Below are 12,483 nucleotides of genomic sequence, written 5' to 3' on the forward strand. Positions count from 1 at the left end.
AGAAAATGTCATTAATAGATTATTCTGGACCTCTATACTTCTCCCAGTTGTAAATGAAATGTAGGATTGATATCTTACCCTTATGAACACCAAGAGAAATGACCTTGTTAAGATGTCTAAGAAAATACGTTTTGGTGACCCAGTGGAAGTCTATTCAAATTCTAGTAGGGTCAAAGTTGAGTTTGGTTCAGGTAAGTCTCTGAATACCAGTGTAATATTAGGTATAATTATATTATTTTTCCCAGTTTGATAAATTTGATATCTCCTTGGAACTATTACCATTTCATCTGAAAAAAATCAGATACACTCTTAGAATTTCTGTCTTAAATCCATTGCAAGGTATGAATGAGGCAGATGAGTATCAGGATAAAGAGTTGCATAGTAGCAACTGAATGAAAATTTGTATCTGACTGAAAATAAAAATCTGAGTAAGATAGCTAGTGTATTGAAGGAGAAGGATGGATTACTTAAAACTGGAAATGTCTTGAAAAATTCAATTTTATAGTTTTAGCTGTATCTCGTATCTTCTCCAGTGCAAGACCATGTCTAATTTATCCTTATATTCTCAAACACTCAGTATAATGTCTTCTCAGAGTAGATGCCTCATAAATAAGTGAATATAATTAGAATTCAGTGCAATTAAATTTCCCTGAAAGAACAATATACTTTAGACTCATTTAGAGCAATGAACATCATGGGAGGAGATGAAATGGATCCAAGTACCATAAAAAGGATACATTAACTGTATACAAAATGATGTGGAAGTACATTGATAAAGATGCCTACAATATAAAACAACTTGTATAACATAGTATCCCATTATACAAAGAACAATGGTTAAGTAATATTTCAATATGAATTAAAAGAAACTTAGAAGAGTATATAGGTATATAATGGGCTTTGTCAGTCGGGATGCAATTAAGCAAACAGAAACCATATAAAACATTTCAACATAAAGGATTTGACTTACAGAAATACAAGGTTGGAGCGCTGAAAAAGTAAGAAGGGGAAATCCAGATATCACAAAGACAGTTAACTGTGGGAAGCAGCTCCTGCATCAAGGACTGAGAAATAAGATGAGGCTAAATGTTATCAGAACCTCAGAAGAGGGCTCAGCCCTGTGAAGGGAGCACTTCCTGGCTTTTGCCGGTAGCTTTTGAAAAAAAGGGGGACATGGAGATGCTGTTAGGAAGGCTGAAAGACACTGGAGCCTGGAACGGAACTAACTGCACTCCTGGGGTCAAGAGACATTGCTGCCTGCCAATCTGCCTCTTGTGAGAAATGTGAGAGGGAGCGTCATAAAGCAGAAACCTCCCTGGTGGTCCAGTGGCTAAGGGTCTGTCCTCCGAATGCAGGGGACCCGTGTTCTATCCCTGGTCAGGGAACTAGATCTCATGAGCCCCCAGCTAAAGATCCTGCCTGCTGCAACTGAGACCTGATCCTGCCAAATAAATAAATCAATATTTTTTAGAAAGTATCACAAAGCAGATTATGGAAAAGTAGGCTCGGAGCCTAGAGACAGGACCTTGATGACAGTCTTGTGGGGCAAAGGGAACTCAGACACTTCCTCTTGCTTTATATGTACTTCTGCTTTGTTTGAATTGGCTTATGGTGATCTTCTATTGAGATATACTTCATGTGCCCCTTTAAAGTACACAGTTCAGCATTTTTTAGTATATTCAGAAGGTTGTCCAATATCACCACTATCTAACTGCAGACTATGCTCATCGGTCCAAAAGACATCTTGTACACTTTCACTGTCAGTCTCATCTGCTGTACCCCGGCCCTCCCCCCGGCCCCAGGCAACAATTAGTCTACTTTCCGCCTCTCTGGATTTGCCTGTTCTGAACATTTCATATAAATGGAATCATACAATACGTGGCCTTCTTTTTTCACTCCTTTCACTTAGCAAAATGCTTTCAAGGTTGATCCGTGTTGTAGTGCGTATCAGTACTTCATCGTTTCTTACAGCTGAATCATATTCCACTACATGGATACACTACATTTTTAAAAAATCTTTCATCAGTTGATGGAGATTTAGGTTGTTGCTATTTTTTGGGCTATTATGAATATTGCGGCTATGAACATTTGTGTACAAGTTTGTGAGGCCATGTGTTTTCAATTCTACTTGGTATATAGCAAGTAGTAGAGCTGCTGAGTCATATGGTAACTCTATATTTAACATTTTGAGGAACTATTTAACTGTTTTTTGTAGCAGCTGCACCATTTTGCATTGCTACCAGCTATGTATGAAGATGCCAATTCTGTACATCCTCTCTGAGACTTGTTATTGTCTGTCTTTTTAACCAGAGTCAAAAAGATATATGGATGAGAAATGATATATCGTGATTTTTTTTCTGTAAAATGAAATTATACTTTATTAATAACCCTAGCATCTTTTCATGTACTTGTTAACCATTTGTATTAACATAAATCCTTTAATGTCTGTTCTCCAACTCTAACCTCTTACTTGTTTTTAATTGGATTATTTTGTTGTTGTTGAGTTTTAAGTGTTCTTTATATACTCTGGATATTAAACCCTCATCAGATATATGATTTGCAAGTATATTCTCCCATTCTATAGATTGTCTTTTTACTTATTTATTTATTTGATAATGTGCTTTGCTGTGCAAAGTTTTCAAGTTTTCTGAAGTCTAATCTATTTTTTATTGTTGTTGCTCATATTTTTGTTATATCTCAGAATTCATTGCCTAATTCAAGGTCACAAAGATTTACATATGTTTTCTTTTAAGAGTTTTATAGTTTAACCCTTATATTTAGTTTTTAAAATCTGTTTTGAGGTTAGTTTTGCATGTGAATACCCAGTTGTCTCAGAATCATTTGCTGAGACTCAGACTATACTTTTCTCTAATGAATTACCTTAACACCTTTGCCAAAAATCAATACACCATAAATGTCTGTTTCTTTTTTCTAGACTCTTGTTCTATTCTGTTTTTCTACATGCCTATCCTTATGCCAGTACCACACTGTATTAATTGCTGTAGCATTGTAGTAAGTTTTGAAATTAGGAACAACATTGGTCTTATTTTTCAAGATTGTTTTGGCTATTTGCAGTGCTTTGCATTTCCATATGAATTCCAGGATCAGTTTGTTGGTTTCTACAGAAAAGGCAGCTGGGATTTTGATAAGGATTGCATAGAATACCTATGCTTTACTTTTAGCAAAAAAAAAAAAAAAATTTCCATTTTGACCAGAAAGTCTGTTTTTCAAGATGCTTGGTAGTAGACAATTCTTGTAAACTGTATTCATTTAGCTCAGAATAAAATAAAGATTTGTCTCTCTTGTAGAACATAGCACATTGATAAGTTTAAATTTATTTGGGTGAAATAAATATTTGTGTAACTTTGTGAGGACAAGGATTGGGTCTAGTTTGGTGACCACTGACTGTATCCTGAGGCTAAGCCCAGAGCCTACTATATAGAGGATGCTCAGAGTTGTAGAGAAATGTGTGCATCTTAGCTAAGAGGTTACGAGAAAAGCAGAAGGGTATATGGTCTTTTGGGGCCTGTCCAAGGTGATGGCCAAGGCATTAGATTATGTAAAAAGATGTCAGCTCGACCAGACACAGAAATATATGCTTTATATTATTGCATTTATATGAAATGTTCAAAAGTCTGGGGGTGGGAAATATGAAATCACTCTAAATGCACACATGGTTTCTTTTTAGGTGGGTGGGAATATTCTAAAATTAGATCATGGTGATGATACAATTGTAATGTTACTATCACTCATTAAATTGTATACTTAAATGACCCATTTTAAGATGTAATTTCTGTCACAATAAAACTAAAAAAGAGAAAAAAACTCCAGCTTGAGACTGGGGTGTCAATTTCAATTTTTCTCAGGGAAGATACTGCAGATGAGGCAGGTCAAATGGCCTGTTTTTCACCAGCAAAAAGGAAAAGTGGAAGTGGAGTGAATGAAAGGAAGAGTGGGTCTGGACAAAACAGCTGGGACTGAAGCTCCAGGAAAAGGTAATGACGGATCAAGAGCCAATATTCCTGTTGGGAGTTGGTCTGAAAAAGGGCCTGGGATACAAAGTAGAGAACAGACACTGGGTTGAAAGGAGACCAGGGACTGGACGCTTAATCCATCTGCCCAGCTCTCGACAGCAAAGAAACACAGAAGGTCGTGGCTTGCTTTTCAGCAGCACTAGGGGGACCACATTAGAAACACTCCAGGGCAAGGCTGATCACCCTGGTGTGAAAAGACTACAGCAGCAGCCGGAGCAGTGTGGCCCCACGAAAACCTCCTACTTAAGAGCCATCACTTTGCCGTTCACCCTGTCAGCCCAGCCGCAGCGATGGCTCAGAAGGGATGGAAGATGATCGATAGTGGCCCCTGACAGATTACAAGGGAAGGGGTAAATGCTCTACAAATGGCTACAGGTCATGTTGGCTGGGCTGTCAGACTCCCCACCCGGCCCTTGATCGCGATGCTGAGAGTTTGCATCCCCCATAGTTACTAAGTCTAAATCACACTCAGAGGCTTTCTGGCTTCGAGACTTTTGCTCACCCCAAGCTCAAATTCACCTGGCCTTCAAAACCTGCTTCAATTATTGACAGAGCCAGCTCTGCTATCATCAGCTGACCTGTCTCATGTGCCAAGCAGGAAAGCATTTTCACACCAACCCAGAGAGTCAGGTCAGGACAGGTATCCCCAGTTTGTAGATTAGAATATAAACCTAGAGACAGGGATTAACTCACTGAGATCACACAGCCAGTCAGTGCAGAGGTGGGGTGTAACTCATGCTAAGGCTCATTTTCTCAGACACTGCTGTCCAGTCTTTTCAGTGTGAATCTTCAGTAGGCCATCTTTGTCACTGGTCTGATGAAAGATTAATTTCCTACTTCTACAGGTGGAATAAACATGCAGCAAATTATTTCCCTCCAACTGAGTGGGTACTCACACAGAACAGCAGACAGGCCTCATAAGAATAAAATAAAGACCAGCTCTGTTGCCCCCTGCTTTACTGGCTGGAGAGTAAGGGTCCCCCTCACTCTTGTAGCAGGATCTGGGGCAGTGGTGGGATTGGGATGGGGTACAACAGCCTGCGGCCATCAGAGGTGCTTGGCATCTAGCTAGCATGTCCAGCCACTCCGCCAGCAGCCTTAACGCTGACTGAGCAGCCTACACCTGGCAGTGCTTTGGGGTCCCCTGGGGAGGATGTCGGGGGCTTTCCCGTTTTGTAGTCAGTTGGCCTGATTTCAACCCTTGCAGGAAACAACTGAGCCTTCTGGGTCACGAAGCTCAAGAAATCCACTCAACGTTCAGATTATCATCCAAACAATCTCATTCATGAAATTTCAATCTAACACTTGCACCTCAGTTGAAACTAGAATGCTATGATGAAAGCCTACATACAGGCTGTGAGCAATCTTGGAAAGACCTTGATGCCCATCACCCCATAGGACGATGGAAAGGATTAAATATAATGCATTTTCTCTATTTTACTAGGAAGAAGGCTGGCTGAGAGGGCTGAGTGTTCCTGCCACCTTCTCATATGTTCATACACATGCTATTTAGAAATTTTGTTCATTGAATAACTGAGTGACACTGTAGTCAGTGGAAGAGGGAAGAAAATGGAAGTATTATTTGTTTCATTTTAGTTATAATGTCTTTTTTCTGTCTAGTTCACTGTGCTGGGGAAGTTTTCCTTTCTGTTCCCTGTCCAGACACTGAATTCTTGCCACCCCCTTGAACAATGCCTTCTCAGGAATAACCTCTGGGATATTCAAGGCCATGGACTTGAATGATGTAGCCAGAGGTGGTGGTACAAAGTAATGGTGCAGAAATAATAAATAAGAGTAGGAATTAAAAAGTCTCCAATCCCTCCCCCTCCTCTCGTCCCCTCATCCCTTTGCAAAACCATACAGGAAAGCATTGAGGCGGGAAGCCAGGTGTCGGCGCTGTGGCTGGAAAGTGACTGATGTTATCATTAGGTCTGAGAGTCCTGTGTCCTTGCTCTCCAGCTGTTTCCTAATGACACTTGTTTCCCTTGATTTCTTCTCCCTTTCATAAGAAAGCTCAGTCCAGAGTGATTTGCATGGAGGACTTTTTTAAATTATAACTGATATTTGTGTTTTTTGAAATGAAAGTTTCTTCATATAGTGTGCCACGTTATAACTGACTTACATTTATGAGAAGTACTTACGTTTATGAGAAGGTTCTGTAGACAGAACCTTTCAAGCCTTTTTGGAAAACAGTTGCATTATACCTTTAGACCACACGAGGGCAGGAGTGTCACATGTAAAAGATGCCTGCCTTCTTTCTGAACAGATGGCACATTTGTTAGATTTCATTGGATGTATTTTTCCTTTATTGAAGCACAGGGGAATTTCACATTTGCAGGTAGAACAGGGGGAAGATAGTTAAAATTTTATACCGTATTTTTATCTCTTTGTTTATGCTCATAAAGGTAGCAAAGGAGTTGATTTATCCCCCTTTTTGCTGTTTTGAGGGATTGTTGTGCTAACAAGCTGGGGTGAGTGCTCATTACCACTGTGACCCTGGCAGAAGATGTTCTGTTGATTTTGCATTTAATTGGAAATGTCACAAAGATAATACATAAACCCATCCTTCCTCCCAACCCTCAATACCCTTAGATAGGACTTAAATCCTGCTGTTGCTATCAGACAATTTTTGCATTTAATCTTTCTCCACATCTATTAAGTAGGCAGAATCCAGCCAGCTTTCTCTGAAGATGGAACCGTGTGACCTTCCTTAACCCCATGATCATAGAAACTCTGAAGTGTCACTTTCACAGATAGATCTAGTCCTGCTGGGTTCCAGTGTCCCCAGGCCCCTTTGTTTGCAGGAGGTCTTAACTCAGAGCTAATCAGCTGACTCTTCCTAAGGCAGGACAGTGCAGAGGCTGCAATGGCAGACAGTTCTAGACCTATCCTATGAGCATATTTGGTTTGTCAGGGTATATAGGCCCATGCTGTGTTTAACATTTTTTGAAAAATTAGTTGCCAGCACTTTGATTCCTGGGTCGGGAAGATCCCCTGGAGGAGGAAATGGCAACCCCACTCCACTGTGCTTGCCTGGAGAATCCCATGGACAGAGGAGACTGGCAGGCTACAGTCCCTGGGGTTGCAGAGAGTTGGACATGACTGAAGTGACTTACCATGCACAGACCTTCTTTGTGGCTGTATGTAGTCACTACATACCCAGGTGTCGCCTTTTGCTTACGTGACACTGAGGGAGGTGCAAAATGAAATCACTTTGTACTGTTTTTGTTTCAGTAAAAAGGAAGATGAGCATTTAATACCCGTGCCTGTCTCAAAGTAGAAAAATGACAGATATAGTGAAGGTGCCACACATCTCAGGAAAAATGGATCTGAACGTGGACTTCAGGCAGCACTTAGAGAAACTGCCCACGCTTTGGATTTCATACCTGGGAGAGCCTCACACTGGGCACCTGGCTGCATCTTAGTTCCCCAACCAGGGATTATGCCCCAGTCAATGGGAGCATAATCCTAATCACTAGACCACCAGGGAATTCCCAGGAGAGCTCTGTTTTGGAAGGTAGGCAGACCTGAAGTTAACCTTGGGTAGAATACCGCACTCTGATTTTTTTTTTTTTTTTAAGTCCCTTTGGTGAAAATGGAGAGAATCTCATTTAGTTCTCACTACAGCCCTGCGAGGCAGGCACTAACCTTATCAGGGTGCGCTGCCTGGCACGCGCCCAGGAAGCCGCACCTCCTGGCTCCTGCCTGGTTTCCTCTTGGGAGCAGCGGGGTTTGCAGGCCAGTGATACGGGGAACCTGCTAACTAGCACTCCAGCAGGTTGCAGATTGCCTGCCTCCTAACTATCACTCTAGCAGGGTGCTCGATGGGGTACCTAACGACGCTGGGGGAAGAAAGGGTTAAAGGAGGCGCAGAGAGGGAGAGGAAAGCCTTGGGCTGGGGCTCGACCTGGACTGGCTCACGCCTGTTCCGGAGCCTGGAGGTGGCAGCTGAACTCCGCGCAGCTCTGAGAGGCTAGAGGGACCGACAGAAAATCCATGCTCACTCTGCAGAGACATCGACGAAACGCCCAAAGCAAACAGCAGAGGAAGTTTGCTTTACTGGAGACAAACTCACAACTTTGCTCTTTCAGAGCTTCTGTTTACAAGTCAAAGCTGAGGCTCAGGCGGATTTCCGTGCACTCTCACCTCGAGAGATGCTGCCCATGGTCCTTTCGCCGCAAAGGGCTGGGATGACCCTGCGGGGGCAGTTCTGATGGAGAACCCTCTCGACCCCTTGGGGCCCCCCCGGGCTGCCTACCCCAGACCAGCCAGGGTCTAATTTGAGAGGGGGTGGGGGGAACGCCCTTAGAACTGGTGACTTCTAGAGCTGAGCATCACCTGTAGGAGGTAGTGTGAGGTGAGGCTACATCCAACAGGAAATGGACAGGTGTTGCTCTTAGGTAACTGCAGCCGGAACAAATGCTGGACCACGGTGCTCAAAGAATAGAAACCACCGGAGACATACCTAAGGGATGGTGTTGGCACTGTCAGCTGAAAGGTGTCCAACGATATAACTGGATTGAGTGTATCTCTTAGCTGGAAATAAAATAGCTATAATAGTAGGCTGTCTGGAATAAAAATATGTTGGCTAAAGGTGGACTTTAGTGAATTTTTACGAGCAATAGCACAGATCTACTGTAACACTGTCAAAGAAGGCAATGGCACCCCACTCCAGTACTCTTGCCTGGAAAATCCCATGGACGGAGGAGCCTAGTGGGCTACAGTCCATGTGGTCGCTAAGAGTTGGACACGACTGAGTGACTTCACTTTCACTTTTCACTTTCATGCATTGGAGAAGGAAATGGCAACCCACTCCAGTGTTCTTGCCTGGAGTATCCCAGAGACAGGGGAGCCTTGGTGGGCTGCCTTCTATGGGGTCACACAGAGTCGGACATGACTGAAGCGACTTAGCAGCAGCAGCAGCAGCAGCAATGTAATTCCAATAAAACCTTTCCTCTGAGGGGAAGTGGGACACAGGTGATGCTCCCAGCTGAGCAGCAGGGAAGTGGAGAAGCAAAAAGTACCAGAAGGAACCATGGAGACTGGCTTCTTGTCCTTGAAGTGTTGAAGGGAAAAAATCTCAGTGATGGTTTAATACCGTGGTCCAGCCCAGTGGTTCTGGAGGAAGCTACACTGGTTGTGAATCATGGCTGAGATGCTTTTTGAGTGGGAGGTTGGGCAAGTCACATTCCTTCTTCAGGCTTTTGTTTCCAGGGTGCTGGAAAGGGGATGGAGTCCCTAAGGCCAAGGTGACAGGGTGGTAAATGACAGTCTTGGCATTCAGAAGGAAATTTCTGATTTGAGAGCTCTGGCACATCCAAGGCATACACTACCTTTGAGTTAAATACAGAGCCCACCTCCCCACCACACTCTCCTCTCTCAATTCCCTCCCGATTTAGATGTTGAGCTCTGAGACCCAGCACATTTGATCTCTAATGTTATGATTCTTCAGTTCAGGAACCTCCCACTATCTGACCATTCAGGCTTTCCAGCTCCTTTGTAATCTGATCTTCATTTTCTCAAATAGAATCTTCGACTGTTTTCAACATAATTCCTGGTCAATCTTGGCTCTTCTTCATGCCCATTTCTGTGGCCAGCCCACTTTCTATAATAACCTTTCTTCTTCTGAGATGGTTGGTGTGGGTGTGGGTCTCTGCCCCTGCATTTCTTTACACTATTTTCTTAGGGTGTGCCCTGCAGACTTCAGAGGACAAATACATTTGGGAAATGTTTGCTTGTTTAGGTGGAGTTTTGTGCTAATGTGCATTATAAATCTCTCAAAGAATGCTATTGCATGTAGAGTTTCTCAAGTTATTTGGAACTAGGAATTAAAAACTCTTCCTCCCTCCCTCCCTCCCTTCCTCTCCCTTTCCTTTCTTCCTCTTTTTCCTATTTTCTTTTAACATTTCAGGGGGCCAGAATATCACGGTCCATGTTTTGGAGGCTTCAGGGTCCACCGGTTGAGGTTATCATGTTCCTACATGGAGGTGGAGAGGTAGCCTAATGCCAGAGTCTGGGACCAATTCTATTCCCAGGCAGAATGTAATGAGGGCATCTAAATTAGCCCTGCTGTTGCTTTTCTGGAAACTCATGTCTTATCTCTAGATCTGTACTCTTACCATCTTATCTGGTGACTAAGTCCTTGTCTTATAAGACTATCCAGTAAGGGAACCCCTGCTTTGATCCCGTGTTCGTTATCCCCATTCCTTTGACCTTATTTGTCACTTAAGGTCTAGCATCCAAGTCTGCCCTCAAATTTGACTCTGTATGGCTAGACTGCCCCCATGACACCGGCTTATGTCTCCACCTTGTCTTTCAATTTGCCTTCTCCCTGTGAGCCCACCAGATATCCCAGTCTTCCTTCTTGGTCCTGTGACTCGCTGATCCATCCTCGCTCTTGGTCAAGTGTTTGGTATGATTTACTTGTTGAAGACTTCAGGCTCTGGGCTCAGATAAACTGAGTTCTAATTTCAGCTCCACCCTAAGAATTTCAAACCCATGGGTAAGTAATTCAACCTTGGGCTCCAATTTTCTCGCCTGTAAAGCAGAGGTAACCCCCTCACATAGTCCCACGAAGGGGTAAATGAGACAGTGCGCGTGAAGTGGTTCTCGTACTTCCTGTTACAGAGTGAGGGAGAAGGAACTCTCAGCTACGCTATCATCTAAGTCCCAAGAAGCCCTCGGGACTAGGATGGTAGAATTTAGCCCTACTTAGCCCACCAGGCTTTCCCGGTGGCTCAGATGGTAAAGAATCTGCCTGCAATGCAGCAGACCAGTTTTGATCCCTGGATCTGGAAGACCCTTGTAGCAGGAAAATGCAACCCCGCCAGTAGTTTTGCCTGAAGCATTCCGTGAATGGAGGAGTGTCGCAAAGAGCCCGACACAACCGAGTGACTAACCCTTGCACTGTACTTTTCCCTGTATCAGACCCTAGGCAGTCTCTCGGAGAAGGCAGTGGCCCCCCACTCCAGGACTCTTGCCTGGAAAGTCCCATGGGTGGAGGAGCCTGGTGGGCTGCAGTCCATGGGGTCGCAAAGAGTAGGACACGACTGAGCGACTTCACTTTCACGCATTGGAGAAGGAAATGGCAACCCACTCCAGTGTGCTTGCCTGGAGAATCCCAGGGATAGGGGAGCCTGGTGGGCTGCTGTCTATGGGGTCGCACAGAGTCGGACACGACTGAAGCGACTTAGCAGGCTGTCTCTGGCTCTAAATACTTTCTAGTTAGTATCTCGCTTGATTTTGCTGTTGCTCAGTTATCGCTCCCCAAACTAAATTTGGGCTTAATTAAACAAGACCTGGATGATTTCAGAGGTACCATAAATAAAATAATAGCCTGGCTCCTCCCAGACTTGTCACCGGACTAAGTCTTTCCTGATAGTTCTTTTTACTTTGTTTTGATGTTGTATCTGACATTGTTCATTACAGGGAAGTCGTGACCTTGGCCCTGACTGAGCGAGAGTGACCCCAGTGTGTGAGACTGTGTATAAAGCTGTTTCTATTCAGTCTCTCTTGGAGGGTGGGGGCCATCAAAAAGCTCTCTGTATTTTTCTAAGGGCTGGAGAGGTGGCAAAATAGCCACCTACCATGTGACTTCTTGCAAAATACACTCCATTTTCCAGAGCTAACCTTCTCTGCCTCTCCTTGTCAGCTCTTCAAGGACTTGAGCTGGGTTTAGTTCATTCTTTCATCCTTAGCCTCCACCTGTGTGTGCATGTGTGCTCAGTGGAGTCCAGCTCTTTGCAACTCCATGGACTGTAGCCTACCAGGCATCTCTGTCCATGAAATTCTCCAGGCAAGAATATTGGAGGGGGTTGCCATTTCCTGCTCCAGGGGATCTTCCCCACCCAGGGAAAGAGCCCAGGTCTCCTGCATTGCAGGCAGATTCTTTACCGCTGAGTCATCTGGGAAGCCCCAGTCTCTACCTAAGCCTGGTGCAAAATAGTATTGTTAGAATAAATGATTTACCTTTTTTTTTTCCCTAAAGTTTAATTAAACTGTCCTCTAGTATCAAATTTGAATCCCAGTTCTCCACCTTTCAGGTAGAAAGCTGCAGACTGGAGAGGACGGATCTCAGGGCTAAATCTCGCCCTTCTCCCCCATCACCTCCCCACATTGGGTGATTGACATCTGGGGATAGAGCATATTGACATCTCTGAAGCTGCTGAACAAAATAAAAACTCTGTGCGGGAGGGAACATAATCCTCCATCTATTAATGCGGCAGCAGACAAAGTCTCTGGAAGCAGATGTCTTATGCTGCAATTCCACTTGATGGCACTGGAGCCTTAAATATCATCCCAAATCCAGTCTCACACTCTAAATCCTATTATCTAGGTTAGCTCATCTGTATTCAAAAGATCAATGTTGCATTATTACAAAGATCCTTTCAAGTGTAAAAAGGATGGCACTTCATTACAGAAAGTAAAAGAAACTAATCAAACTTTCTTG

This window comes from Budorcas taxicolor, chromosome 7 (genome assembly GCF_023091745.1).
Source record: "Budorcas taxicolor isolate Tak-1 chromosome 7, Takin1.1, whole genome shotgun sequence".
Lineage (NCBI taxonomy): Eukaryota > Metazoa > Chordata > Mammalia > Artiodactyla > Bovidae > Budorcas > Budorcas taxicolor.